This window comes from Pseudorasbora parva, chromosome 25 (genome assembly GCF_024679245.1).
Source record: "Pseudorasbora parva isolate DD20220531a chromosome 25, ASM2467924v1, whole genome shotgun sequence".
NCBI classification, from domain to species: domain Eukaryota; kingdom Metazoa; phylum Chordata; class Actinopteri; order Cypriniformes; family Gobionidae; genus Pseudorasbora; species Pseudorasbora parva.
In genome coordinates, this window is record NC_090196.1 from 12370247 (window position 1) to 12384130 (window position 13884).

At 38.1% G+C, this 13884-nt stretch overlaps 1 protein-coding gene across 4 annotated transcripts in view; it reads right to left on the reverse strand.

Moving 5' to 3' along the window:
• The window catches only part of LOC137064956 (zinc finger protein 469), a 419911-nt gene that overhangs the window by 323125 nt on the left and 82902 nt on the right, over positions 1-13884 (reverse strand). The gene's annotated exons all lie outside the window — the stretch shown is intronic.

Sequence of the window (13884 nt, forward strand, 5' to 3'; positions counted from 1 at the left end):
TCATTCGTTTGGACAACAGAACATAAGCGTGATGATGTTGCGCACTTTTCTGCTCAGAGTTGACTTTTTTTCAACTTCATGCGCTCGCAGCGCTCCTTCAAAAACGGGAGGGGCAGCAAGCGGTTTAAACGCGAGGCGCCCAGGGCGCATTAGCAGCGCGCATAACGCTCTCTGCCAACCGAAATCCATTGAAAAAAGGCGCCTCTCGCTGCAAAAACGCATTCTGTGTGATCGGTGCTGCAGTGTTAAATATAAAACAAACAGTCATTCAGTCATGAAATGGACTGCACTTTCTGTTGTTAAATAGCCACTGCTATACTGTGAACCTTTAAAACATATACACATAAAGAATCCTGCAGTCCCTTTACATTCCTCTTAACTTAGATTGCACATTGCATATGATTAGTGATATAAATTATACTGTATTAATTAAATAAAATACTTTGTCTCGTGTTTTAGGCTTATGGTTGTGTTCTTTATTCTTTTAAATTATAAAAAACAAAAACACACAAAAAAGAAATATCGCAATATATTGCCTCTCTTACAATATCGCAATATATTGCAATATATCGTATCGTAACCCATGTATCGTGATACGTATCGTATCGCCAGAGTCTTGGCAATACACAGCCCTAGTAACTGCATGTGAAAATTAATACTACAAGCTCTACAATACTTAAGCAGTTTATTTAATCTCAAGTCTCAATGAAATACTGACATTTCCACGATGATTTGTGGTCTTTTATGGCTTCCAGTTTTATGGTTTTTAGTGAAGCATGTTGACAACATACTGAGCAGAACATTGTCAGTAGGGATGCACCGAAATCAAAATTCTTGGCCGAAACCAAAAAAGAAGAAAACAAAGCCGAAAACCGAAAGAAAGAAAAATTCAAACTAAAATGTTTAACTTGACCTCACTCATGTGTACATTAAATAATAATGTTCATGCCCACTGGCCTGCAGAAAGGATTGAATAAAGTAATCAAATGTAAAATAACTGCATATTTAACTGTTTAAATGAAAGATTAATCCTTATTAAACTTACAAAAGCTATTCAATCAAGAGCATTGTTTAATGTCAAACTAAATATAAGGACATCACTCAGGCAGCAGTAAAGGCTACTGCGCCTTTAAGACCGGATGCAGGGATATGCTCGTCTTTCTCTTAAGGCATATTCAGACTATGTCTGCTAGGATACTCATCAAGATGGACATATTGACATAATTCTTGTGTGAGTTTGTCCGTTTAAGCGCAAGACTTGAAAGAGAACTTAATATTTGCGCGCTGTGAGACTCGCAGCACAGCGTCAGATCTTCTAACAGAGAGCGTGAGTCTCACAGCTCGTCTTCATGCGAGTGATGACGGAGAAAACGACTGGTTATATGCGAACATATGGCAGCACTCGCATGCATTGAACAAAGTTTACAAAGAGGTGAAACAGCTCGGTAGGTGAAGCGAGTTTCCACGCCACAACTCTAAATCAGCCGCATTTGGCTGGTGGCAGTGCTAATTTCCATCCCTGGCGCGCGCGCTCTGAGCCGATCTCAGATTGAGAGCCCCGTTGTTTTTTAATACTTATGGGGATGAAAATAAATATATTTATAAATACTTTTTGGAGTCAAACTCTTTTGACAAAGCTTGAACAAAATACTTTCAAAATTTAAGACTATAAAGCCGTGATAAGACTTTTTAATACTTTATAAGGGTCTTAATTTTCCCAAAATTGATTTATCACCTTTTAAGACTTTTCAAGACCCCGCGGATACCCTGATGTAATCTGACTCCTGCTGCATTAGTGCTGTGAGACTCATATTGAACACGTTCAGTTTTGAATTGTGGTGTCTGTTCTCTAACTGAACTGATGTTATGAAAATGAAAGCGGTGGGAAAGTGATCCAGTAGCGTGGCTTTAGGAGTGGCCTCACAGGGCAGCGAAGCATTCTGGGAATTGTAGTCTTTCATCCCCATGAGACAAAAATACATTTTCTGTCTTTTCTCAGTCTAGAAGGCAGCAAATTCAAAAATAATTTCACATTTTTACTACATTAATGACCCAGTTTAAATACAGATTCATCTTCCCAGCGCTGAAGTACCCCTTTAAATATGTTGACAACACAAACCAAACTCTTCCAGGCCTCAGCCAAAACTACAGTGTTTAAGGGTCAAAGTAGACATTGTTCTTGGGCAGCCAATGAAAACCATAGGCTGGCATTATGCAAATGTCTATTAAACTTACATAGGTTTAAGTTAAAATTAAGACTAGAATTACTGACGACTCATTTTCAGGCACTTCAGATTAGTTCAGTTCTTTCTTTTAGATAATAACACCATTTATCAGGCACGTTGATGTTTCAAGCTTTGCAGACCTTTTACATTTCACAAACAGCTATTACACACACTACATAAAAGGTACTATTTGAAAAAGCATAATAGGGGCACTTTATTTATTTAGCTTATCATGGAATCATTTAAATCATGGAATCATTTTGCAGTTTTTCTTGCATATTTACAGCAAACAAAATAGGTCAACTGTGTCACTCACAGAATGAAATGCTACCCTTTCATAAAAACATGAATTAAAAAGGTTGACTTCCTTTCCTACAGCCGCCATATTAAGAGTTGTTATTCCTCTAATTCCTTTAACATATTTTCAACAAAATACTATACAGACTGGACCATAATATACAGCTGTGCGCATGAAGACTTCTTAAAACAACAACAATCATATTCACAAGGAGTCAACATTACACAGTTCCTAAACTTCCACACGAGAGTTATCTGTCCATTGGGTACTAGTGGACCAATCAAACTGTAAAGGCAAACTGAACTTCAAGAGGTTCATTAAATGGCTGCCTTAGGGGCGCATAATCCGAAAGTCTCTCAAGCGTGCTGAGGACTCTTTCTGGACAATGTAATATCCTCTAAACATGTTCTTTAGCATCTGTTCACTATAAAAACACAATGCCACACTCCATTCTAAGCAAATGATGCAGGAACACACAACAAACAGTGGATTATTTAATGTGGTCAATGACGCAAACCACCAGACGAGGTGCAAGTGAAAAAGGGGCATATGTCAAAAATAAGAGTAATGACTTTATGCAAGAAGGAAAATCCAACAAAATACATTATGTAGAGCTATATTTATGAACAAAAGGGCCTTTTATGGTTCTGGAAGTGTATTAATGAGACCATGCATCTCTTGCAAGGTCAGTCAGTCAGTAGTTTTCAAGGTAACTCAGAACTTTAATTGCCTGTTAAAGACAACTATTATACAGAAATAATCCACGCTGAGTGAAAATGGCATATGTTCCAGCACATGAGTTTCATTTCGAGCGATGCCTTGGATTCGTCACAATCCATCTCTTGCGCTGTCACAACGAAAAAAACGACCCCAATCCTTCTGTTTGCGTGAACCTTGAGCAAAAGCAGAGGCGCGATATACGCACATGCATGCTGGGATGTGAAGTCTGAGCGTCGTCCAGGACCGGAGGAGGGAACACAACTTACAACCCTGAGAATCAAAAAGCATGGCATACTTTAATGAGGCAAAAGAACATTTATGGGAGACTGCTTTCCCAGCCAGCTGGATCCTGGAACTCAGAGGCGCCGTGCTAAAGTGACACATTCATGAGAGGAGAGAGTTACTCAACACCCATGCGTCTGCACGTGTTAGCGTCCCTTAATAGCAAATCCGGCAAGACACTCTCAGCGCTCCCTGCGGTGACCAATCTGTCAGAAAGTAAGGGATATTCTGTTATTTAATGAAATTAAATGTACACAAACTTTCACATAATTTTTGTTTATATTACCATATTCTAGGTTTGTGCTTCTGTAAGACTTTCTTTCTTTAATTTACCTCTGTTATGACTGGCTAAACATACAGTCATTCAACAGCACACACCAAGTTGCTAAATACGCATTGATATTGACATTTGTTCGTTCTGGTGCCACCACCACGTTGCCCAAATGATAAAGAGCTGCCATTTCTGTTGCATATGAGAAACATCAAACAGTAAATTAAACGAAAGTGGAACGAAACCAAGGTGTAGGCCGTTAAAAAATTCAGACCAATAATAGACAGCACAGTGCACCATTATTGCACAGTGCTGGGAAAATGTTTAAATTCGGAGCAGAATTAATAACATTACTGCCAGATCTAGTGAGAAGCATTCAAATTGAGCGTAGAATTCTCTGTTATAAACCACAGGAGAACCATTGTGCCATGAACAAACAAGTTATGGAAGGCTTTTTCAATTCATGAATCACCAACATTCACCATGGATTTAATGGAGCAACGCTAACTGTAACCATGGTATTGTGACAGAAATACCAGACTAATTTATTAATGTAAAACAATAGTAATTTTATGATTAAATGAACTATGATGAAAAATCCTCCCAGTGCTACCAAATCAGGTGCTGGCGCCAACATCTCTAAAACTTAGTGGCGCCGATGCTACTGCTCCGTTAGTGTGGAGCCCTGGCCACTGACAATTTACCCAATAATAGTATTTTGACACCCCGGGTTGCCAGTTAGCGGAAAACAGCGCATTGCAGCAATGGAGGCCAGCAAACAACATGGGTCAGAGATCGCTGTTACATGTCTTCAATCTGGCAACACGCACAAAGTTTTGAGTCTAAAATGAATGGGGCAGGGGAAACAACTCTCTCTAATATTTAGAATTTGGACTGCGGTACCCATTTCAACCAGCATCTGTCAATATTAAGCCCCGTTTCCACCAAAATTACCCGGAACAATTTATACCAGGAACTTTTTTACAGGAACTTTTCTTCTCCCCAGACCTGCAACTGTCTGCGTTTCCACCGTGATAAAGTTCCGAGAAGATTAGGCAAATTAGTCCGGTGATGTAGAACTGCGCGACTGCTCCTCCAAGTCAGTGATGGACAGTAATCGTTTTTGCGTGTACCAATTGAAAGATTTAGTGGACTGTTTACATGAGACGTTATCTAAACCGATCTGGTGTTTACATGTGATGACATGCAGTTTGTCTGCTGTATTAAAAATGTCGCCGCTGTTTTCTCCAGCAGCTGGAATGTGTTAACTGTAACCATAGCAACTCTTAACGGCCACCAGGACTAATACAGTATTATATAAGCTATTTATTTGTTGTAAAGTGTAATAATCATCTCAGAAAAAAAAAAATTCTTCTGTCAGGTGCAGTTAAAGTAAAAACTGCCTGGGGCAATATACACTGTGTCATTATTCCAACATTATCTTCATAACTTACGAAATAAAAAGTTTTCCCTTATTTTTCCCCTCAGAATAATTAGCTTTCCTCTCTTGTCAACATGAGCGTGGCCTGTCACGTCATGTAAGGACGCACACTTAAAAGTTATTGGTCAGGTCGTTATACATGGTGAAAAATATAGACTGTAAAAAAATTAATAACAAGTATGGAAGAGATTCAAGCTGTGCTGCTTTTGCTGGTTATGTATAGGTTTACTAAAGAGGTACCCGTTTAATCCCACCGGTCACAATTGTGACAGTAAATTTTCCTCGAATATTTTAGTGTTGTATTAAAAAGCAACTTCTATTATGAAGCAAATTTTCATTTATAATACCCATTTAAGATGTCTACATGAGTTCTGGGCAGGTTTAACATTGCTGCATAGTTTGGTCGTGTGACCACACACACTTATTTCTTGGTACTGCCATCTTAGCACAATGACAATGTGAAAGCACAGAAATGACAGGAAAATTTAATGAATTAATCAAAGTTAATTTTTGAATAGCTCATTTATTTTTTGCACACATCATCATGAAAGGGTCATCTATACATACATATTGAAATTTTATGAATACATGGTTTATTCTGCTGTCAGGATGCATATAAATGAAGTGACCGGTAGTATAACACAGAATATGTCCCCTCTATGTCATTCTGTGTTATTCATATGAACTCACTCACAGATTGAACTGAAAATCTATCCGTCCATCCATCCGTCCATCCATCCATCCATCCGTCCATCCATCCATCCATCCATCCATCCATCCATCCATCCATCCATCCATCCATCCATCCATCGTACTTCTGTCTGTACTTCTGTCTGTCTATACCTTTGTCTAGCTATACTTCTTTCTGTCTGTCTGTCTATCTATCTATACTTCTGTCTGTCTGTCTAACTATACATCTGTCTGTCTATCTATATGTCTGTCTGTCTATACTTCTGTCTATCTATCTATCCATCTATCTAAACTTCTGTCTGTCTGTCTATACTTCTCTCTGTCTGTCTATCTATACTTCTGTCTGTCTGTCTGCCTGTCTGTCTATCTATCTATCTATCCTTCTGTCTATCTGTCTATCAGTCTATACTTCTGTCTGTCTGTCTGTCTATCTATATCTATGAGATATACCTTATAAACCTTATAAGATATACCTTGTAAACTTCCCAATTTTGGATTTACCAATTGGTGCTTCAATGTTCAAAGTTGCTCTTCCTAATATTCAGGAGTAATAACTACATGTATGTGCCTAGATCTTTTCAAGGTTTGTTGGTCACCTCTTCCCCTCTCTTTGGCCAGACACGGTATTCAGTGAAGATGAACGTGTTACCTAGATTTTTGTATTTATTTCAATGGGCTGCAATTTTCATACCCCCAATTTTTTTTTTATTGTGTATCATGAACAATAGAAATAGTTTTGAAGTAAATCCTAATCATATCTCATTCTTATATGTTGGATATTTTATTGTTATTTTAAGTTTCAAACCGGTAAATAGGTCTAATAGAAGAATTTGTGTGAATTCTGTCTAAGCTGTTTCCCACCGGTCACTATTGTGACCGAGTATAAAACCTAATATTTCACTAACTTAACCAACATAAAATCAAAGAAGGCATACCATTTGTGTGTTAGGGAGGTCTAAGGAGTAAATTGCATGTACTCACATTGCAGGAAAACATTTGGGATTAAACGGGTTAACAACGGCAGAAAAGAGCACTAATATGCAGATTCAGCAGCATATTCAGAAAGCTTCTAAAGCTAGATTTAAAATGACAATGTATATTATTATCAGCTATTACGGACATTGAACGTGAGATGGCTGAGACGAACGCGCGCCATCAGACAGAGAGCAAGACTGATATTTACTGAACGTAGACCAAACCTCGCAAAAGACTTTTAAAAATGCCGGTTGAAATAAAATGCTGCGTGAGCTAAACCAATCAGCATGTTCAGCGCCCAAGTCCCGCCCTTGAAAGTTCCTGAACTTTGAAAAAGTACTACCTCGCGAGCAGGGCCGTTTGGAGGGGGAAATATTTACCCGGAACTTCATTTAGACCCTGGTTCCTGCGGTCTAAACACACCGAGTACCACCCAAAGTTCCTGGTTCCTGGGTAAAGTTCCTGCGGTGGAAACATGGCTTTACATACCGGACCATTAATACAAAATGTCTGTCCCTTTCATTCTACAAAATAATTGTTGAATTTGTGGATTTCCAAAGATGCACTGAATAAAAAAAGTGTAAATCATTCTTTCATTCTCTCTAGATTTCTCACCTCATTCAAAAGTTTGTTTCTCGATCACTCGAGCCCCCACCACTCATTTCCCCAACCAAAACAGCACAACAGCTGTGAGTGGTTTAACGCACCCCAGTCAAGGGCAAACAGCATCCACCATGTGTCCCTGACCTTTGCTACTGTGGCACATGTGAGCAGTTTAACACACGGCTGGGGTCACACCTCCACTGACCGCTCCACCCGAGAACCCCGGCCACACACACAAACACAACTCGATGACAGCAAAGATGAGCTTGTGTGAAGAAGGCAAGAATAAGATGGATGAACTTCCCTCAAACCCCTCGAATTCATACACACACTCCGTGTCAACCTGTCAAGGCTGGATACATGAACTGGGTACTCGGTGAGATATAAAAACATGGAGTGTGTTTTCTTATCTAACTCGGATCACATTAAAATAGCAGCGTTAGATGAGGGCTGCGAGTGGAAGCGTTGAGTGATGTGGAGATGGCAATGGTCCAGCACCCTTTGACGTGAACCGTCAGTCACCTCGGAAAACTCAACAAAGCTGTACGAACATGAAATCGGATTAACTTCTTAACTCAATAAATGCCATGTGATTTTATGACAGCATACATTGCTGTATTATGTGACATCCATATTCAAAAGCATTATGCTATATCTTTAAATAGCAACACTGATATATTTTGTGAGAAGGCCCAAATGGAATATTTTTGCATTTTCCAAAATGAAATAAAAAAATCTCATGGAACTTCAGACTCTTAAATCTCTAAACATGTTCAGAAAAACGCTCGTAAAATTGATTTTTTTTAAAGAATAATCTCTATTGCAAGTCATTAATTTCTAATGGTCATTAGTAGGGATCTGTGTGGGATTCAAATCATATGCAGAATTTTAGGATCTGAATGGCTAGAGCATATGCGACTGGATATGATGCATTCTAATCAAAACTATGAGGGTTAAGTGAGAATAATATTTATGGACTAAAATATTAATCTTTAAAAGGTTATGTTTTGCTCTGTTCTGTTTTGCTTTTCCACTTTCTCAACAATAGTTTAGTGTTGCTATTTAAGCATCAAAAATATCTGCAAGGTTACAAAGGTGAAAGATATTTTATTTCACTTAATTCACTTTCCAAAAACTACAACGAATGGATCATTTGGACTACAACACAATTTTTGTGGATTTTATGAAGTTACTCACAAATGTTACTCATTTCAATAATCCCAGCCCATGGAATAAGAAAAAAGGGGGCAAGGCCTGGTTGAGCTGCGCAAGAGAAGACAGTGTTGTCTTTATGTCAAAGAGATGCTTTTTTATCACCCTGTTTCCAAAGCCCATTTATTTGACCTTCCCAAGGCTGACAAACTTAAAGTGGTTATTTATTTATTTATTTATTTATTTAATTTATTAATTTATTTTAAACAAGGTTCCTAAACGTTATAACCCCAACGTTTATCTGTGTGCTGCACTTTTTACGGAGAACAGAGGAGAACAATTCAGGCTATGAACAAAAGCTTTTCCTGAAATAAAGCAGTTTGAAACAATCTGTTGTACTTAGATTAAAAATTGTAAATATGTCTTATTATGTGTAGTTGTTTTATATTAACAGTTCCAATTATGTTTTATGTTGTTGCTATGATATAAACGAAGAGCAAAGCTTTGCCTCTGCTAGCCTGCTAACTAACAATACAGTATTGATATAGTGTTTACTATAGATTTGTAATCTCACTTTTCATCGACCCTTAGGAAAATTAAAGGTGTACTTCAGCGCTGGAAAGATGAATCTGTATTTAAACTGAGTCATTAATGTAGTAGAAATGTGAAATTATTTTTGAATTTGGTGTCTTGAGAAAAGACTGAGAAAAGACAGAAAATGTATTTTTGTCTCATGGGGATGAAAGACTACAATTCCCAGAATGCTTCACTGCCCTGTGAGGCCATTCCCAAAGCCACTGCTACTGAGAACAGACACTACAGTTAAATACTGAACATGTCTGTTCTATATAATGATCGAGTCGCCGTGTGAGTCTCACAGCACTATAGCGCTGTCAACGAATATTCAAAATTTGAATATATATTCGAATAGTTTTTAAAAAACGAATTTCGAAGGTGAAAATTTATATTCGAATTAAATAAATAAAAAATGGAAAAAAATCCCCCGCCGCGGTAGAAGAGGCGTGGCTGTATGCTTTGTGAGTGAGCGCACGCATGGGGGTTCAGGGACAGGTCGCAGGAGTCGCACTGTCACTGCTGAAAGTGGACGCGTCTTGCAGTGAAGATGGCAGAAAGTGCAGAGCCCAACTCGACCGCAGCAGAGAAAGAGATTTTAACTCCATAATCTAAAAAGCCATGTCTGGAAGTACGTTGGATTTTGGTCGGTAGGAGGTAAAATTGTTGAGCCGCGAGATAAAGTTATATGCAAGCTATGATACAGTTAGCATACCATGGCTCATTTTATTTAATGTTAAACAGAAACATTACTAAACTGTAGGCAACTGTACTGACTGAAGAGATATTGCATGAATAAAGGATAAATGCACTGCTTTCACTGGTGTGATTATTTACCATGTCAAGGAAAAGCTCCATGTTTAGCACAGCAGAGCTCGCTCGGAGCGCTCAATATGCTGTAAAACTTCAATTAATATTAATAATATTTGTTTAAATCACTGAATGAAGCCTGCTATATTTGGGACAAGAGTCGCAGTCTCGCAACCTTAAATTGCTTGCACAAAACTCTTGATCAGCACTCAAAGTTTGTTCATTTAAACCGTTATCCGCAGTGAGGGCGAGAGAGAGAGAGAGAGAGAGAGAGAGAGAGAGAGAGAGAGAGAGAGAGAGAGAAAGAGAGAGAGAAAGAGAAAGAGAGAGAGAGAGGTCTGCGCTCTTGGCCATTAGTTAATTTATATATAATAATAATTATATAATTTATACTAACAATCTACTTGTTTTTGTGTAAGTAATACGTTGTCAAATATGTATAAACTTAAATAGACAAACTATACAAGTAGTTAATGTCTCTTTGTATTCATTTGTCCTGTTATTGACGTAATGCGCACCCAGATGTTCGGATAGCTCGAATATTCGTGTTTGTTTTAGAGGGAATTTTCGAACGTCATTTTTGAGCAGTTTTGACAGCCCTACAGCACAAATGCTGCAGAAGTCAGATTACATTAACCGTGATGAATGAGCTGATGAGCTCTCGTGATGAAGGCTGAGGTAATCGTGACTGCACTCGCGGCATACATTCACAACGCGTGTTCAGTCTGGCGTGGTTTCAGTTCATGCTTTTGAAAGCTTAACTTTCATAGAAATTAATTTGAGATGTTAAAACCTGCAGCTGCGAGCTAAGCTGTGAGTGTGATCTCCCATCCCCCATGCGCGGGTGTAAAACGTGGAAATAGCTCCCTCTACTGGCTGTAGTCTTTAGCCTCTGGCCAAACATTCCAAAGATGGGAGAAATTTTTCCAGAAATAAAATGCATAAATCTCTTATCTCAAGGAGATACGGGGGGGAAGCACAATCATTTGAATATACTCCAGGGTTTCTACTGATACAAAGTCATATGCTAATCGCTGAAGTAAACCTCAAATCATGATTTTGTGATCGATTACTGTTTGTATTACCAAAGTTTTCCGACAAATATCATGAATAAATGGTGTATTACCCTGTATCTAAAATATGCTTGCAAAGTCCATGCATAAAATCCGTAAAGGAACAATTCTCTTGTTTGAATCAAGCTTTAGTTTAGGGATAACTGAAATTTAAAAAAAATTGTGATGATACCAGCATTTCTGTAGTACCGGTAGTACCGACTCCTTATGATGTATCCGGTACCCGCAGCTGTGTTCAGTCACTTCCGTCTTAATCTAAGCACATTGCTCTAGACTTCAGGCGAATATACACTAGTGTCAGTGAATATTAAACTGCAAAATACTAACTATGCGTCTCAATCAGCACCCTAGTTCACTAGTCAGGGCACTGATCAGGACATAAGTCAATCAGCTGACTGACTCCCTGATCAGTGCCCTGACAACTGAACTAGGGAGCTGATTGAGACACACCCTATTTAAATATTACTCCTGCATGTTCTGTGTCTCTGTGAATGAAGTTGGGCACAGATGCGCGGGCGGGCGGGCGCGCGCACACACACACTCACTCTTTGTTTTCTCTGCTGTGTGTCACTATATAAGGACATGAGAATGAGAATTTACGGTTTCATTTGAGAAAACTGTCATATCATGAACACAGACACTCAAAGTTCTTCACAGCGACAATAAAAGTCAAATAAAAGTGCATTTAAAAAATTGAAATTAACAGAATAATATATTAGGCTACTGTTGTAGAGAAGATTTAGCCATGACTCTATGTAATAATAATAATTATGCCTAGATGGTTGATTATTTTTCACTTGATCTTTTTTATAAAAGTAATTTTATACTTACTTTTAAACAGGATACAGCCTTTAAATGTTTGTATTATTTATTTATAAAGATTATCATAATAAAAACGTAATACATTAAATTTAAAAAACATTTTTTAATAGTTTTTAAAAAAAAAACAGTTAGCTGTGGTACCGAAATTGGCAAAGAGTACCGTCAAATTGTATTGGTACCAACTAATGTAATTTTGGTACCGTGACATCACTACTTCAGTTGGTTTAAAATTGACACCATCCATAATATAATCCTTAATAACACTGTCAAAATCTTGTGGTTATGGTAATGGACTCCGGTGGTTCAACCTTCACAAAAAAAAAAAAAAAGTGTTCATTAAATTGCTGTCTATAGAGGGGTCAGGGAGCTCTCTGATTTCATCAAAATATCTTCATTTGTGTTCTAAAGATAAACGAAGGTCTTGCTGGTTTGGAACGACATGAGGGCAAGTAATTAATGACAATTTTCATTTTTGGAGGAACTAACCCTTTAAACACTATTTCTGTAAAATGGGAAGTTATGAATAATCATTTGAAATAACCATTTTAGAATTATTTATTGCATAATCATTTTCGATAACCCTAAAAAATCTATGCATTTCTTTAAAGGTTATTGCCGCTTATTTGGTTTACGTAAATATATTCAAACAATTGATGATTCATTCACATCATGACCATTTTGAAAGTTCTGCACAACCACCACTAGGGCCAAAATGGTACAACTGTATGCAAATGTAAGAGATAGTGGAAAGACGGAATTATATTTTTAAAAAAATGCTTACATTCAATGCAAGCTACTATTATAAGTACTATAGCGGAGAACATAAAGACAAAAGGCGTCGAATTGGGATCAAGAAACACTGCAAGCTCGATTCAAACTCATATTCCCCACATGAGCCTCAAGAGATCAAGACCATTAACAGCTGCTATTAAGTCACAACCCTAGAAACCTGGCAAAGAAACCTCAGGTGACAATGGAACGTCTGCAGAAGTGAGCAGGATTTGTGCACAGGTCGATAAAGAGGAGATTCCATTGTGTCATCGTGCCGAGCGTCTGTGAGGGGGGAAAAAGGCACATGGTGGAAGATTATTAGAAGGACGGCCGGAGCACGAGGACTAACTGCAGGGTCTCGTAAATCCTCTGCCACATCCTGAAAACATCAGACCCGCGCATTCCGCACATCTCCAAAACACACAGGATATTGGAAATCACGTTCGAAGAGCTTTATTTGGTAAAATCGGCAGGGGGAGAATATAATGAAAATTTACAGACATCTGCATTATTCTTCACTTTTTCATCCTAAATTCATGCAGCACATGACAGTTTCAGAACGTTCGGAAACTTTGATGTAATATTGCCAGGGCTGAATTATGGATCGGCCAGTGGGGCCAGTACCCTGAGCCCTGTGACCTCCACGCCTCAGAACGTGCTGTCTGAGATTCCCAAAAGGAAGAAGACAACTAATGCATGTCTGATTACCCTGAACTCCAATCATACCCAATCAATATAATTTCTCAAATAATTACAGCATGCATTACTACATGCACAGATATATAAATGTATACGTGTTTATCAGATTAGTATCAGAAGTTTCTCCACATATGGTTTGAGCACTCAACTCAATAACTCAACTTGAATTTTATCGCTCCCTAGTTGGGGAGCAACATCTAAGAATGCTAATATAATAATCTACACATTTGAACTACTGATTCAAATGTCTAACAACAACATCCAAGACTCTGTTTTCCTTGCCCTGAAAAATGTTCTGAAAATTAAGTGAAATAATTACTTTGGCTTGGGCTCTTGATAGCTTCGTGAAATGTTACGTCTGGCACAGAGTTTGGCACTGACTTATGGACAATGGAAAAGGAGCAAAAACTGCTAAGAACCGTATTCGTATTTATTTCTAGAATGAAAAAAAGTTAATGATGATAGAATGAAAACTGACA